Below are 13,767 nucleotides of genomic sequence, written 5' to 3'. Positions count from 1 at the left end.
ATCCCGACTTATTATCTCGAGATCCCGAGAAACTAAGTCAAGATCTCGAGATCCCGACTTATTATCTCGAGATCCCGAGAAAATAAGTCGGTAAGTCGGGATCTCGCGATAATAAGTCGGGATCTCGAGATCTCGACTTAGTTTATCGGGATCTCGCGATAATAAGTCGGGATTTCTTTCCTTTTTTTTTTTTCCTCCATGTCCCCTTAGGGGCTCCGTAGGAGCGTTTGTGGATAACGAGCAGCGCTAACCTCATCATGCAGGTTCAGCCGGTGAGGAGCTTTCGCGTTCTCCTCGGAGTCACTCATCACGCTGGTTTTATATTATTTTATTATTATTTTTCCGGTTACACGATGCATCAAACCATATCAAATGAGTTGTCTACTTGGAGTTAATGCGCGCGGCTGCACAGAGATCTGAGAAACTCGTCCCATAAACTCGACCAACCAGAATATTTTCTGTGACGATTAAAAACTCAACAGACATGAGATGGAAGAGCTACTAAAGCCACATTAGCAGCATTGGATTTAAATCTCCCATTTGTTGCGCATCTCTGCGCAGTGCAGCAGATTACCTCATCATGCAGGGCCGGTCCAAGGTTGCATGAGGCCTTGAGCAGAATTTAATTTAGGGGCCCCTTTTGTTCCTAAAAATATCAGCACCTCTAACAGCTTCTGTGTTAGAGTTAGTGAAATATGGGAGAAGGGAGTAGTTTAATTGGTCAGCCTAAGAAGCAATAAGTTATAATCGCAGTTTACTAATTTGTATTTGTAAATTCAAAGATTAAACTCACAGCATCAAATTGTTGCTATGGTAACAAAACAATCTAACTATAAATATTGTTCTTTGAAGTTTTACAAAGTAAACTTGCCAGCTCCTTAAAATCTTGTATTTAAATGTTAAACAATTTAAAATCATTTAATTTATGTATGCCTAAACAATTGAATAAAATTTAACAGCATTGATAATCTCAATAAACAAGTGTTACATTTTATGTATCTGTGGTCTGCGTGATACAGATACATATATCAATATTTTAATGTTTTAAAATATTAAAATATTATGGGGCCCCTGAAGCCCTGGGGGCCTGATGAAGCCCCTGACTTAATTTGGATTAAACAGAAGTGCAAATTTGTTGTTTTTAGACTAGTTGTTGGTTTAAATAGCATTTCACTGGAGATGTTTTCCCGTAACATATAATTACACAGTAATAATTTTACATTTCCTGTCAACTTAATATCTTTTAATAAAAAAAAAACAAAAAACGGTGGACCGCCTCGACGCCCTGACCACCGGGCTTAGCAAGTTTTCTGGGGGAAACCCTGCTGGAAGCTTTCACAAAATACCTTGCCAGGATTTAAAGCCATATTTTCCTTTGCATATATACTATAGTCTGTTGACACATTTCTTACTCAGACGTAAACTGGTCGTGTTCCAGTATTCCTGCATGTGTTTCAATGACTTCACTTGTTTGTTTCTTTACATAGCCGCTGGGTAGTTTCTGTGATGGCATTGCAAACAACTTATTGATAAAGAGAAGCCAAGAAAAATAAAGATGTCTTACACAGACCTAAATGTGAGGAAATCAGCAGATTTTATGCGAAATCAACTCCTGTTACATCTTTAAAGTAAGGGAGATGCTCTGGGTGAGTTTTTGGTTTGAATTATACATGTGTGTTGGAATCAACAGTGTGAACTTCACGGTATTACTTTTTATTTTTCTGCTTTCGTATCTAAGGATAAACTAACAGCCCAGGAAAGACATTTCAATGATCTACAGGAAAGACTTAATTCAGCTTGACCAGGCAGACCCAAATTCAGTAATGGTTCTTGAGAAGGGGAACTGTGACAAAACCGTAACTGCAATGACAAATATTTTAACTAACGGATGAATACTGACCGCACAATTTTGTAGTTATTCAATTTGAGTTTATTATTGTACAATAAAGTGTACTTGTCATAACATTTGTCAACACAAATTTAAATACATATCGAAATGTACAGATCTTTTTTTTTCTTTCTGTAGATGTGATTGTTTTTAGTAAAAACGCATAAATGTCGACACCTACAGATACCTACTGGTTATCTTCCTACATTAAGCGATGCAAACCCATGTGTACTGTTACACTACCAGTATTAAAAAAAAAAAAAAACTTTTATTGCCACAATTATCCCATAAAAATAAAAAGTGATAGATGGCATATGGCCCCTATCAGTTTCACCGTGTTGTTGTTTCTGTGTCAAATTCCTTATGACTGCTCAGCCATGTTTTGGTTATAGTGGGCTTCTGGACAGTTATTACAGGGCCATTCACTATTGCAGCATCTCAGTCTGAAAGGTGCACAATGTCACAGTATAAAATGCCAACTGAGAGGTTTAAGCATCTGAGTATTTTTAACTCCTCATCCAGCTCCTTCGTGTTTGAGACGACAGCCGTCATGGTGACCTGTCATATGCTTTCACCTATAGCCGGGGCTTTAATCGATGCTGAGTTTAGTTCCTAATTGTGGCAAGGTGGGGAAAACCTTGACAGACAGCTTTAGCCAACAATGAGACTGGAGCTAATGTGCTGAAGAGCAAACCTTCTCATGTGTAGGTGGAAGGTAACATAAAGAAGAACCACGTAGAGACTTAAGGATATTTAAAACACAAAAGTCTGTTTTAACATACTACAATTAATTTTGTATTTTTAGAAAGATATACATTCTATGCACCCTTTGTAGCTATTATCTAGGCACTTCTGTGGACAGACATCAATAGATTTTTTTATCAATCACAAATGTTTTGAAGTATTAGTTATGATCATGATAATACAATTGAAGTTTGGGAAGGAGAGTAAGAATGTAAGTGTGAAAGGAAAATGAATTATTCATGAGTACACTGAAAATGTTTTTGTTGTATAATTTGAAATGTACAACTCATTGTGGAGTGCAAAAAATGGCAATATCCATCAAGCGAAATGGGGAGGAGGCGAACATTGAAGTGATGATTTAGAGGACCTTAGTATATCTGTTTTCCGCCTCTCGAAACAACTGCCACCAGTCAAGAGCAATACAAATTACTTACAGCCTCAAATGAGCTCTGTTTGTACGTCACACTCTGGAGCTATACCTTGTACTTCTTGTGTTTCCTTTTTTTATTCAAACTTGATTTTTCACCTGTTGAAGGCAATTATTGATATTGGCCCTGTTTCTGTCTGTTTCCCTGTCAAGAAAAGTAATTCATTATTACATCTGTGGACCAAAAGGATGTTTTTATTGGCTACTTTTATGCGAGTATTGTACTTGAATGATGAAGATAAAAAATATATACCATCCATGAAGAAAAGCATGACCAAATTTGAGTTTTTAAACTTTAATGTCTGTAAATGACCTTGTGTTTTTGTTTGATTTTTGCATTTCTTGAAACAGTTTATACCTTCTGATGATGATCAAATTCAATAAGCCTTTTCACCATGTAAAATCATTTATGATTTAATTGCTGCTGGATAACTCTGAGATCCAAGACTATGAACGTTGTTACAATGCTTTTATAATTATGCTTGTTTTTTTTTTCTTAATCTTTTGATGTTCTTTGTACTTTTGATTACCATATTCGATTACCATAATAGTGCAGTAAAAATAACCTTGTCCTGACATAATTGTGAAATAGAAATACCCTTTGTTGTCCAGTACAACAGCAAAGTGACAGGCAATCAAAGCTTGTAGATTCACACAAAGATAAAAATATAAACTATATAAAAACAGAATCAAGAATGGAATACTGTACAGCAAGGCCAAAAATACAATTATAGAGGTAGCTGGCTGCATACATTTTAAAGGCTATGTGTGAATGTTAAAACTTTTCAGATATTGTATTAGGAAATGTGTGGCCTTTTCCTTCCTCTTCACAATGATAAAATGCAATATGACAAAATATGGAAAAGTATTGCAGTATTAATGGTTTTGCATGACCCTGCGTTCAAAAGCCTCAGTGTTTATTTTTTGTTCATAACTAAAATGTTTATTTTCAGACATATTAGAGATCTTCTTGTAAAATGACCTTCTGTAAAATGAGGAAATGTCCATCAGTGGCACCATCATTAAATACTACAAGATTAATAAGTTTCAGAACTACCTCAGTCACAGCTGTGTTTCACTCTTCAAAATGTTACATAAACATGCTGCTAAAATAAAACCTCCAAGTAAGTAGACAGGTGTTCAAAGTCACCTCTAACGTTATTACCTACTCCTAAGGTATTAAAGATTTGATCTCATCCTGTACCTGAATTTGTATCATTAATATGGGTGATACTTGCATGTGTCACCTACAATACTTTATTGATACAATATGCCTTGCTAAAGTAATTACGATATATAATTTGCACAAACAAAGGACGATAGAATTAAAACAATCAAACAAAAGAAAACCTCTGGAATTGGGAGGACAAGAGTTCCAATCTGCCCAGCAAAGAACAACATCAGTGAAGAATGAAAATACAAATTGGAGTAGAAAAGCAAAAATGAAAAACATCCAGGGTCACAGTGAGGTGGTGTTGGGAAAGATAGAAAACAGAAGACAAAAATTGCAAGCAGAAATGAAGAGTGGAAACCAGGAAAGCAATGAAGGCAAAGCACATTGAATAAATAGATGGAACTGGACCAAATGGTAGAGGTAAGATGGTTCGCAATGGGATGATGTGAAAGTGAAAAGAAGTAAATAGCACCAGAACTACTGAGTGGAAAATGAAACTAAAAAGACTGAAGAAAAAGTTTGACAGGTGGTAAAGAAAAAGACAGAAAGCACAATGAAGAGATGAAAGAAAATACACATGGGACACAAAAGTTGATTAAATGTTGAGAGAAAGAGAGTGTGTGAGAGAGCAAGCAAGAAAAGCAAGAGAGAGAGAGAGAGAGAGAAAGTGTCAACAAATGGAAAATACAGAACATGTGAATGTACAAGACCAGAGGAGGAAGAAAGATTGAGGAAAGGGGGATTGTTCTGTTTGTCTTGACTCTAAACCACCCGCTAAGCAGATGATGATAAATGAGGCAGTGAGGAAGGCTGGCTCCTCGTACTCTTCTCTGAATGGAGATCTACGCACCATTCTTTTCTCCCTAATTACCTCTCGTTTACCATTAGCAGTGTCACAACCACTAAGTTAAACCATCAGTTCCTTTCTTTACCCTCCCTGTCATCTCCAATTGGTTTGAAGTACCTGAGTTTCTTGAAACAACTGATTATCAGCTTATTGGTTGCATCCCACAGGTTCAAGTATATAATCTGTTTGATGTCGTAGGAAGAGAAAACAGCCTAAACTGGGAGATTCATATTTCTCACTTTTATGGAGAAACAAAAGACACACTTAACTAGGAATCCATGATATATCTGCATTGACATTGGTCTTGACAAATCTTCAGTCCAACAGGTAAAAATAGGACGATATTAACATCCAATGTTTATTTCCATTTTGCTGCTGTTTTGAATGTTTTTCCATTTAACTTTAGCATTTACTGAAACCACATATGGTTACCTTAACTTTATATTGTATTTTTTGGATGAATACGTGTCGTTGGATCAGCAGTAGGGTTTGGGGTTGGCCGATTCTTTCCAACAAAGTGTTGTTTTTCTGAAAAGATGGCATATCAATAGCAAAAGTACAATACAAACAGCACAAGGTTATCTCTCTTCATTCACAGAAATTCGGATATAAGTTGAATTGCTTATATGATAAGTAAAATTAGATCACTCCATGGGCAGCATTTAAATAATTTAACATAGTTTTACTGTCAAATAGAATTGGTGTTATGGGGGAATAATTGGAATACTTGTGGGCTTTGAGAAAGCATGACGCGTATGGTTCTGTATGCCAAAGATGTTTCACAAATTATCTCTGATGACCAATTAGCTACCTGCTATCTTTTCCTGTTAACTAGCCTTATGCAATGAAATGAAGGACTGTCGTTCATCTCCTAAATCATGTGCCCCGTGGACATTTCTCCCAAAGCTTCTCCCTCTCTCGGTACAGTTGCTATTGATTGCGGTAGAGGGGTCTGGACAGTCAGTAATTAAATGGAACGACTGGTGGGTGTAAAATTAGCCTTTGTGTCATTAGACTGAAATGACAGAGTGGCTAAAGGAACAAGTGCAGCTGAGATGACTGATGATTCGAGGCCAATTAAAAGGCAGAGCAAAAAGCGGATGAGAGGAACGGCTGATGACGTGGCACAGACGTGTATGGATTTGTCTCGGATAATGAACTCTTCAACTGTAATCGATCTGCTGTGAAAGAAGCACTGGATCACAGCTTTACTTTCCAGGAGCCCAGGAGAATCAGTGGATGGTTTGCTTTAGATCTTTAGACAAATTTGTTAAACCTTAAGAAGCTTTACTAGGATATGCTTACAATAAGAAATGTGTTCTTTTGATGGTAATCTTAGTCACTCTTAATTGCAGTAGATTTTGAAAATGCCTTAGACTAAAAGCTGTTCATCAATCTGAAATAATTAGTATGGTCTTTCAATTCCACATTTATTGTTGTTTTAAATTTTAGACAATATTGAACTTCAGACTGACAATATGATTGGATTGGACTGGAATGAACAGGATTGCTATGATTTAAATATGAACCTGGACTTACCTGGACATAAATTGGCCTATATGTCTAATACTGTTCCTTTAGATGCTATTTATTGTAATTTGGCACATGCGCAAACATCATTCCAACTATGCGTCCCTATCTGTATGACTGTTACAGCCGGATCACCCTACACAGTCACCGCTTCATTTTTGTAGTCCGTGGCACGACCAAGGGTGCCCACTTGGAGACGTTTGTATATATCTTTACTCATACTTTGGCATTTACAGTTTAGGTTGTACTCACCCGTGAAGCATTGTGCGGTCTCCCTTTGATGTGGGGAGTAAACGTGGGCATAATATTTCCATGTTACCTATGAACGAAATGAGTATTCTTCTGACAGCAATTTCAACTGCAAGTTATTTAAATAAAATAAACAACGGGTTGGAAAATGAAAGTAGGAAATGCATATCGATTGATTTTGATTTTTAACAAGCATAAAAAGTTGCAACATATTTTACGTGAGAAGTCTCATGCAGAGTGCAACGTCTGGAGACTTCATATGAAAAATTGAAAGCAGATGCCAGATTTCTGAAGAAACCTTGAACAAGACCACTGCATATCTGAGCAAATTGATAACCTGAATGGAGTTTGGATTCCACTACACCAAAAATCAGTCAATCCTCATACAGTTTGACAACAATGATGCTGCACACATTGCTAACATTGGTTAAATTTTCTGTCAAAAGCATGACAAAAGGCTAAAGGATTGCATATCAGTTTGAGTTTCTCCAGAAGAATATCTCTAGAGTATGAGCAATAATGGAAACTGTGAGATAAACATCATATTTAGTCTCAGCGATTCTTCCATATTGTTGCTCAACCTGCGTTAGCCCCGAGATATCATTTCATGAAGCAGCTGTGGAGCTTTCAGCAAGTCTAAGTATGAATATGCTTGGATGTCTGCCATTGCTCACAAAAATGAAATATATCACATCACGTATGGATAAAAACTTTTCCTTTAAAACTAGGAACACATGGGGTGCATTTCTGTAATTCCCATGACTAGGTGTTTGTAGCAGCCTGGTAAAGTCCCTTGTAAGCCTCTGACCAACAAAAGGAGTTCTCTGGAAAAAAAAATAAAAAACTACCATGACATCAGAGCTTTGTTCGCAGACTAATCTCTGGAACCAATACTTATCCCTCACATGGCTGATAACTTTTGCTAGTCTGAACTGAATCAAGATTTGAAGGAAGAGAGAAAAATGGGGGAAAAAAGCTGCTACCCCTTTCAAGCTCATACATGCTCGCTTTGTATTTGCAGGGGGAAACCGATCTGATAAGTGTTGAATTTATTGGACTTGACACATCACCTTGAGATTTATCATGTTCAGAAAGTGAAGAAATATGTTCATGTTTGATGAATCAAGGAGAATTTAGAAGGTCACTTGAGGATATAGCCTTGGTTTTAATATTGCTCAACTTGATTTTATCCTTGTTTATTGCTTGTATGAAGCTGTGTAACGTGTGTGCAGGTTCTGCTCCACCAGACTGATTCGTGAAACCTTTCTTTGCTTTCTCACCAAGTGTTTTCCCTCTTGGAATCAAATATGCTGAACTGCTGAATTCTTGCATATGGTTACCATCAAATGAAGTGTATCCTTTGTTGTGATTGCATGTAGCAATAAGATAACATCTTAGAAGATGTGATGGCTGAGGAGAGTCAGACATCAGTGCATGCATTATGCAAGAAAGAAGAAAAAAACACATGAATTTCTGTTCAGGCTTTAACTGCCGGTTTGTAAATTACATTGAGATACATGTGATAGAACACAGCATATGCTTTAAAAGCACTTTGCAGAGTGAACCCATCAAAACTTTTGACCTGTAAGTAATGAAGGCTCACCGGTTGTCAAAGATAAGTACAGTATATTTTTGTCCTGGACAATGTATAGTAACCCTAGAGCAGGACAAAAACAGTCTAACGAAATGCAATTTAAAAAATGTCATGCAACTTCAACTATAACGTTCAGGGTAAAAACCTCAGTAACTTTCAGTTTAAATCTCGTTGGATAGATTTTTTTTCTTTTTTTTTTAAGTAGCACTTAATGTTGGTTAGTTCAGTATGTCTTCAGACATAAAAAAAAAAAAATCATTCCATCATGGCAAGCAAGGTCCCAAGATACACTTCCTGTTCAAGCAGTGACTGGAGAGATTTTTGTAACTTTTTCAAAGTTTTTTTTTCTTATTGAGAACAAGACTTCAACTGCTGCTTCACATGTGGCTGATAACAGCTCCCGTGCACTTCATTTGTGTATTCAAGGTACCAAATGAGCCATTAAACTATCCTTCTCTGCATAAGTTCATAAACTAGTGGGTTCTGTCCATAAACAGGCTTGAATCTGCAAAATGAACATTTCCCACCTCCATCTTCTCTTTAGCATTTGTTAAAATTATTTTGAGCTTCACTGCATTACTACTCTCACATTTTAGAAGATTTCAGATTGTTTGGTACCTTGTACAACCTTAGGCACTCAAGTCTTTAACTGTACTGGTATTCCTTTATTTTATGCTTGTAGAAAGCCATTGCATGATTAGAAAATTATTTTATTGACTGATATATATAAAACAAATCTGTGCCTCTTTATACAGTTTTGTTTCAAAGTATATGTACTGGTATTTTTATGCACTGCCATTTAACTTATATTCAATATTTTTTTTATGTTGCTTTCCTTGATTGTCAAATAAGAGAGAACTTGCTCTCTGCTCCACACTTGCATCGACTTTAATTTAATGCACAGCCTCTAAACTGCTGTTCTGCTGTTGAAGCTCACTTAATAATGTGATTTATCAGTAATGCACCACATGTGGCTGGAAGGTTTTCAGCTGAGAAGGAAGAAAATGTTCCTGATCAGCCCTTTTAAGTCAAAGGTTGCATGGCATTGTTGAAAAGCTGACAGTCTTGTGTCGCTCTAAATTGGCTGCCACTCCATCACAAAGCCTTTCAGACAAAAAAAACGTAGCACTCAATTTGTAATTTCTCTGCATATTGTGAGATGCCCTTTGCTTGTTCTGTGACCATTTACCCCAGATACATTAAGTTACCATGGGAACATTTTTTTTTTAATAATAAATAAACATGAATATTGCTAAGATCCAGGATGTTTATCAAGCCTATGTTTTTTTATTAGCTTTGAAATAGCAAAACCAGCACCTGTGGGTGAACCAGCAATTATGCTTTTGGTGTTTTTTACAAAGGCATCTAGCACTACCAAAAACTATGGCACTTTAAACCTTGGTTAATTTACATATTTTTAAAAAATAGTCATGAACACAAACATTACAATTTACCCTCACACCCACAAAGGTCATGTCACCGCTATTGTCCTCTTTATCCCGACCTTTAAATAAACCCTGCGCCCTAGGCATTGATGCTTATTAATATTGCAGCTCCGTCTGTATTCATTATGAATGAGAACAAGTGTGAAGATGCCAAACCAGCACCAAAACAGCACAAGGCTCTGACTGTAACAATGTGGGTCAGGCAGGAAGATAATCAGCAGCACCTCCGACTTTAGCTGAAGTGACCTACACTCGGCACTGTCACACTTTTATGTCACGATTCCTATTCCATTGAATTTTGACCATTTTAATTTTGATCTAATGACCTTTAAATAAGATATTGCAGCTACATCACTAAAGATAACATTGCCTTCTTTTTTTTTTAGGATTAAATGAAGTGCATGAGGCACTGATGAAGAAGCAAGCCAAATGTCAAGTTGCCACTTTTAATATGCTTTCTCTTAAATTTTAACACAGTTTTGTACAGTCTAAGCACAATCCCATTTTCACACAGCAAGACCTTTCAGTGCTCCAGGAATGTCTCTTCATGAATGATTTATCTTTTTCCATTAAAATGTCCTGTGACATCTTTGACGCCTGACCTGGCAATGGTTCTGGTGACAGTGGTATGCCACAAGGTGCTGAGCCAGGTCATCTTGCACTTGTGTCACGCTGATGTCTACTCAAAACAGTTAAGTGCTTCCTGATTTAGATCCTCAAGGAGAGGTTTGAAAAGAAAAAGGGAGAAAAACAACAAGAAAAGTTGACTGGACTGTAAGAGTATAAGTCAAGTGACATGAGATATCACATCGCTCTCAGAAGACATAAAGAAAGGAACAACAAGCTTATTGTCTAATTTCCAGATTAAAATTTCTCCTGTCTGAAGTTAGTTTCTTCCGCCAAATGTGTCTTTTATTTTTGGGTCCAAGCCTTAGGATAGAGATGTTTTCTTGGTTTTTGATTAAATAAAAACCATCAGTGATGTTTACAAACTAATACTCGGCTCATTATTCCAGAGAAACTGTGTAACCAACTACTGAATAAGCTTCCATTGACAGGCGTTTATGAGTTCCCTCAACAGACAGAAAACCAAATCTTAAGACTGACAGTGACATCTTATTTAAAGGTGAAATATTATTTACCACTGTCCAAAAATGTTGGGAAGACACACAAAAAGGGGAACAAAAGAACAGTCTCAGCCTAAGTAGTTTTGGCTTTAAACATAACTATTTTTTCAAAGTCCAGCATATAAGAATCAGTTCTCCGTATGATGCTGAAAAAGTTGAAAAAAAGAAGCCGCATGAGGCTCGCTATGGGCCCAACACCTGAAGGGATTACTGCCAGGTGCCATGAAAGCTGGGTGACAAAAAAAAAAGGGGCTTGGCCATGACAATTATGTCATACCGTCATATTGGGACGGTATGACATAAATGGGTCAGCCATTTGTATCCAAGAGGGGCATAATGATAATTATGTCATATTGGGACACGAAACCTGACCTCACAGACTGGAACAGGTGTGTGAGATCAAGCAATATAGAGTTAGACTCACCTCCCGGTTTAGTCTTGTAACCCAACCCTTTGGGGGACGCCAGCACACAGTAGCCCAGGGAGACAGGCGTACAGAGGCTTAGCACTTTGACGATGGCGTAACTCGAAAACAGTGGACTTCTCCCTCCAGGTTGAGGCTCAGTATCTTTAGGAGTTATGTATGGATGGAGCGGGAAAAGGGGAGATATTTGGATGATGATAAAAAAGAATCAGGTCTTGGACACAAATGGCTGACGCACATTTCATTAGGTGGAGACACCAGGACACATCAAGAAAACACTGGAGGGGCAATATAACCTATTCTGGCCTGGTGGTGCCTTGGGATTTTCCCCAAATCAGCTGGAGAGTGTCATTGAGCAAAAGGATGTTTTTCTTTCCCTTTCTTGACTAGTAACGTCTGCAACCCAAGTTCGGATAAGCCAAAGAAAGGGTGGACTTATTATCATAAAACAAAATAGCCAATTATCTACAACATGAGGAACCAGAATTATTTATCTTCAAAATAACTAATAGAACTGCATACCCTTGCAGAAGATCATCTTCCCTCCTTGGCCTTTCCGTCATGTCCTCCACCACAGGCCAATGTCTGATTTCTTTTGTTTTATAACTTTCTCTCTGTTTTTTGTTGGTGATTGTGTTTGTGCTGCCAAATGTGCTCTCAGCAGTAGCTGCGACCCCAGACTGAGATGTGCTCTCTCCTGCACCATAGGGGATGCAACAGCAAACTTGCTCCAACCTTTTATTTTCTCATCTGTCTTTTCTACTTCAGTGACATCAGCTGTAGAAAAGCCATGGCATAGGGTTTGGATTTTTTTAATTTTAAACTTTTACTGTTGATGTAAAACAATGCAGTTAGAATGAATTTGTTTTTTGTTTGCAGAACTTTTTCTCTTTTTTTTTATTTTTACATATTTTCTGGAAATCTAACATGATGACTTTTCTTTAAAAAGTGGGTTTTGTCATAGTACAGATTTTTTGTTTGTTTTTCAAATCTCACACATTTAGCTGTCTCATTTGGTACAGTCATCACACTCAAATTAGGAGAAAAGAAAGTATTAAAGAGATTATTCTTTACATAACACCAGTGCACAAAAGAACATAAATTAGAATGATTCTTTATTCTAAGGTAGAAATCAAACAACACTTCTAGAAAGGAAAAGTCCAAGCCATTTCTGTAAGTTGTGAATCCAAAGCTTCAGTTGAAATAATAACATATGCAAAGAAATTTTGTAAGCAGCTATCTTCAGTTTCTAACGCACTGGCCTCAGTGCTGTTATTTATGTCTGAATTTGTTCAGTTTTGACAAAAACATGCTCTTTTGAAGTCTGTTTTCCTTTACTTGTTTTGATTATTTCAATTTGTATTGACTGATCTGAATCTCTAAAATATTTTTCCTGATTTGCTGTTGTCTAAATAACAAGGAATCTTCCGATGTTACTATGTACTGTGTTGGATTTAGCAGAAAGTATATTATAATGAAATATGTATGCTGATGGGGTAATATTTTCAGGCAAAAATTTTTTAGATAAAGACTAGTCCAAATTTTCAAAGAATAAATGCATTCATTTCAAATCTAAACATATGCACACCGTCTTATATGGGGAAGGAAAGTACGAAACTCTGCTGAACTTTAAAAACTAGTCCTAAAACAAGGCAAAGAGAAAAAGACTCCCAGCTACCACAGCAGTTTGCTATTTGGGATCTCTGTGGTTTTTCACTCACATACATAGGATGTGATGATGGGGCAATGAAGGTGTTCCAAACTACTACAGCCATTTTTTGTCATCTTTCAGCAACAATAACGTAAATAGCCCTTAATAACTTACTCATTTGCAGTAACATCAAGCTGAATCCAAGCAGAAATCATACAGAGAAAATAGGCAAAAGTCCAAAGCCAGCTGCCTTGCATTCCACCATGTTAATGACCATGTTTGCTCTGTTAGAACGCAGGCTGTTGTCAAGAGAAAGATGAGCAACACCAGACTCAACAACATACAACATAGACCATCTGGGGTCTGCCATTACAAAAGCCTGGGTTTTTTAATGCCTCAGCAGTGCTACGAGATGATTGTCTCCATGTCATACTGCACTGATGCGGTTAATCATGCAAAAAGAGTCCTGGCAAACTTATAAGTGCATATACTGTACTTTTGGATGTACTTTCGGTATCTAATCAACTCTGCAAAAACAAAAGAAACAAAAAACATGTCTTATTATTTTTTTTCTTAGAAAAATATGGCTTACGTCTAAACCATAATTATCAAAAAAAATAAAAAAAAAAATAATAATAATAATAATAATAATAATAATAACACATGC

Source organism: Poecilia formosa, unplaced genomic scaffold (genome assembly GCF_000485575.1).
Source record: "Poecilia formosa unplaced genomic scaffold, Poecilia_formosa-5.1.2 Scaffold10, whole genome shotgun sequence".
Lineage (NCBI taxonomy): Eukaryota > Metazoa > Chordata > Actinopteri > Cyprinodontiformes > Poeciliidae > Poecilia > Poecilia formosa.
The sequence above is the reverse complement of the archived record's forward strand: the minus strand, read 5'-3'. Positions refer to the sequence as shown.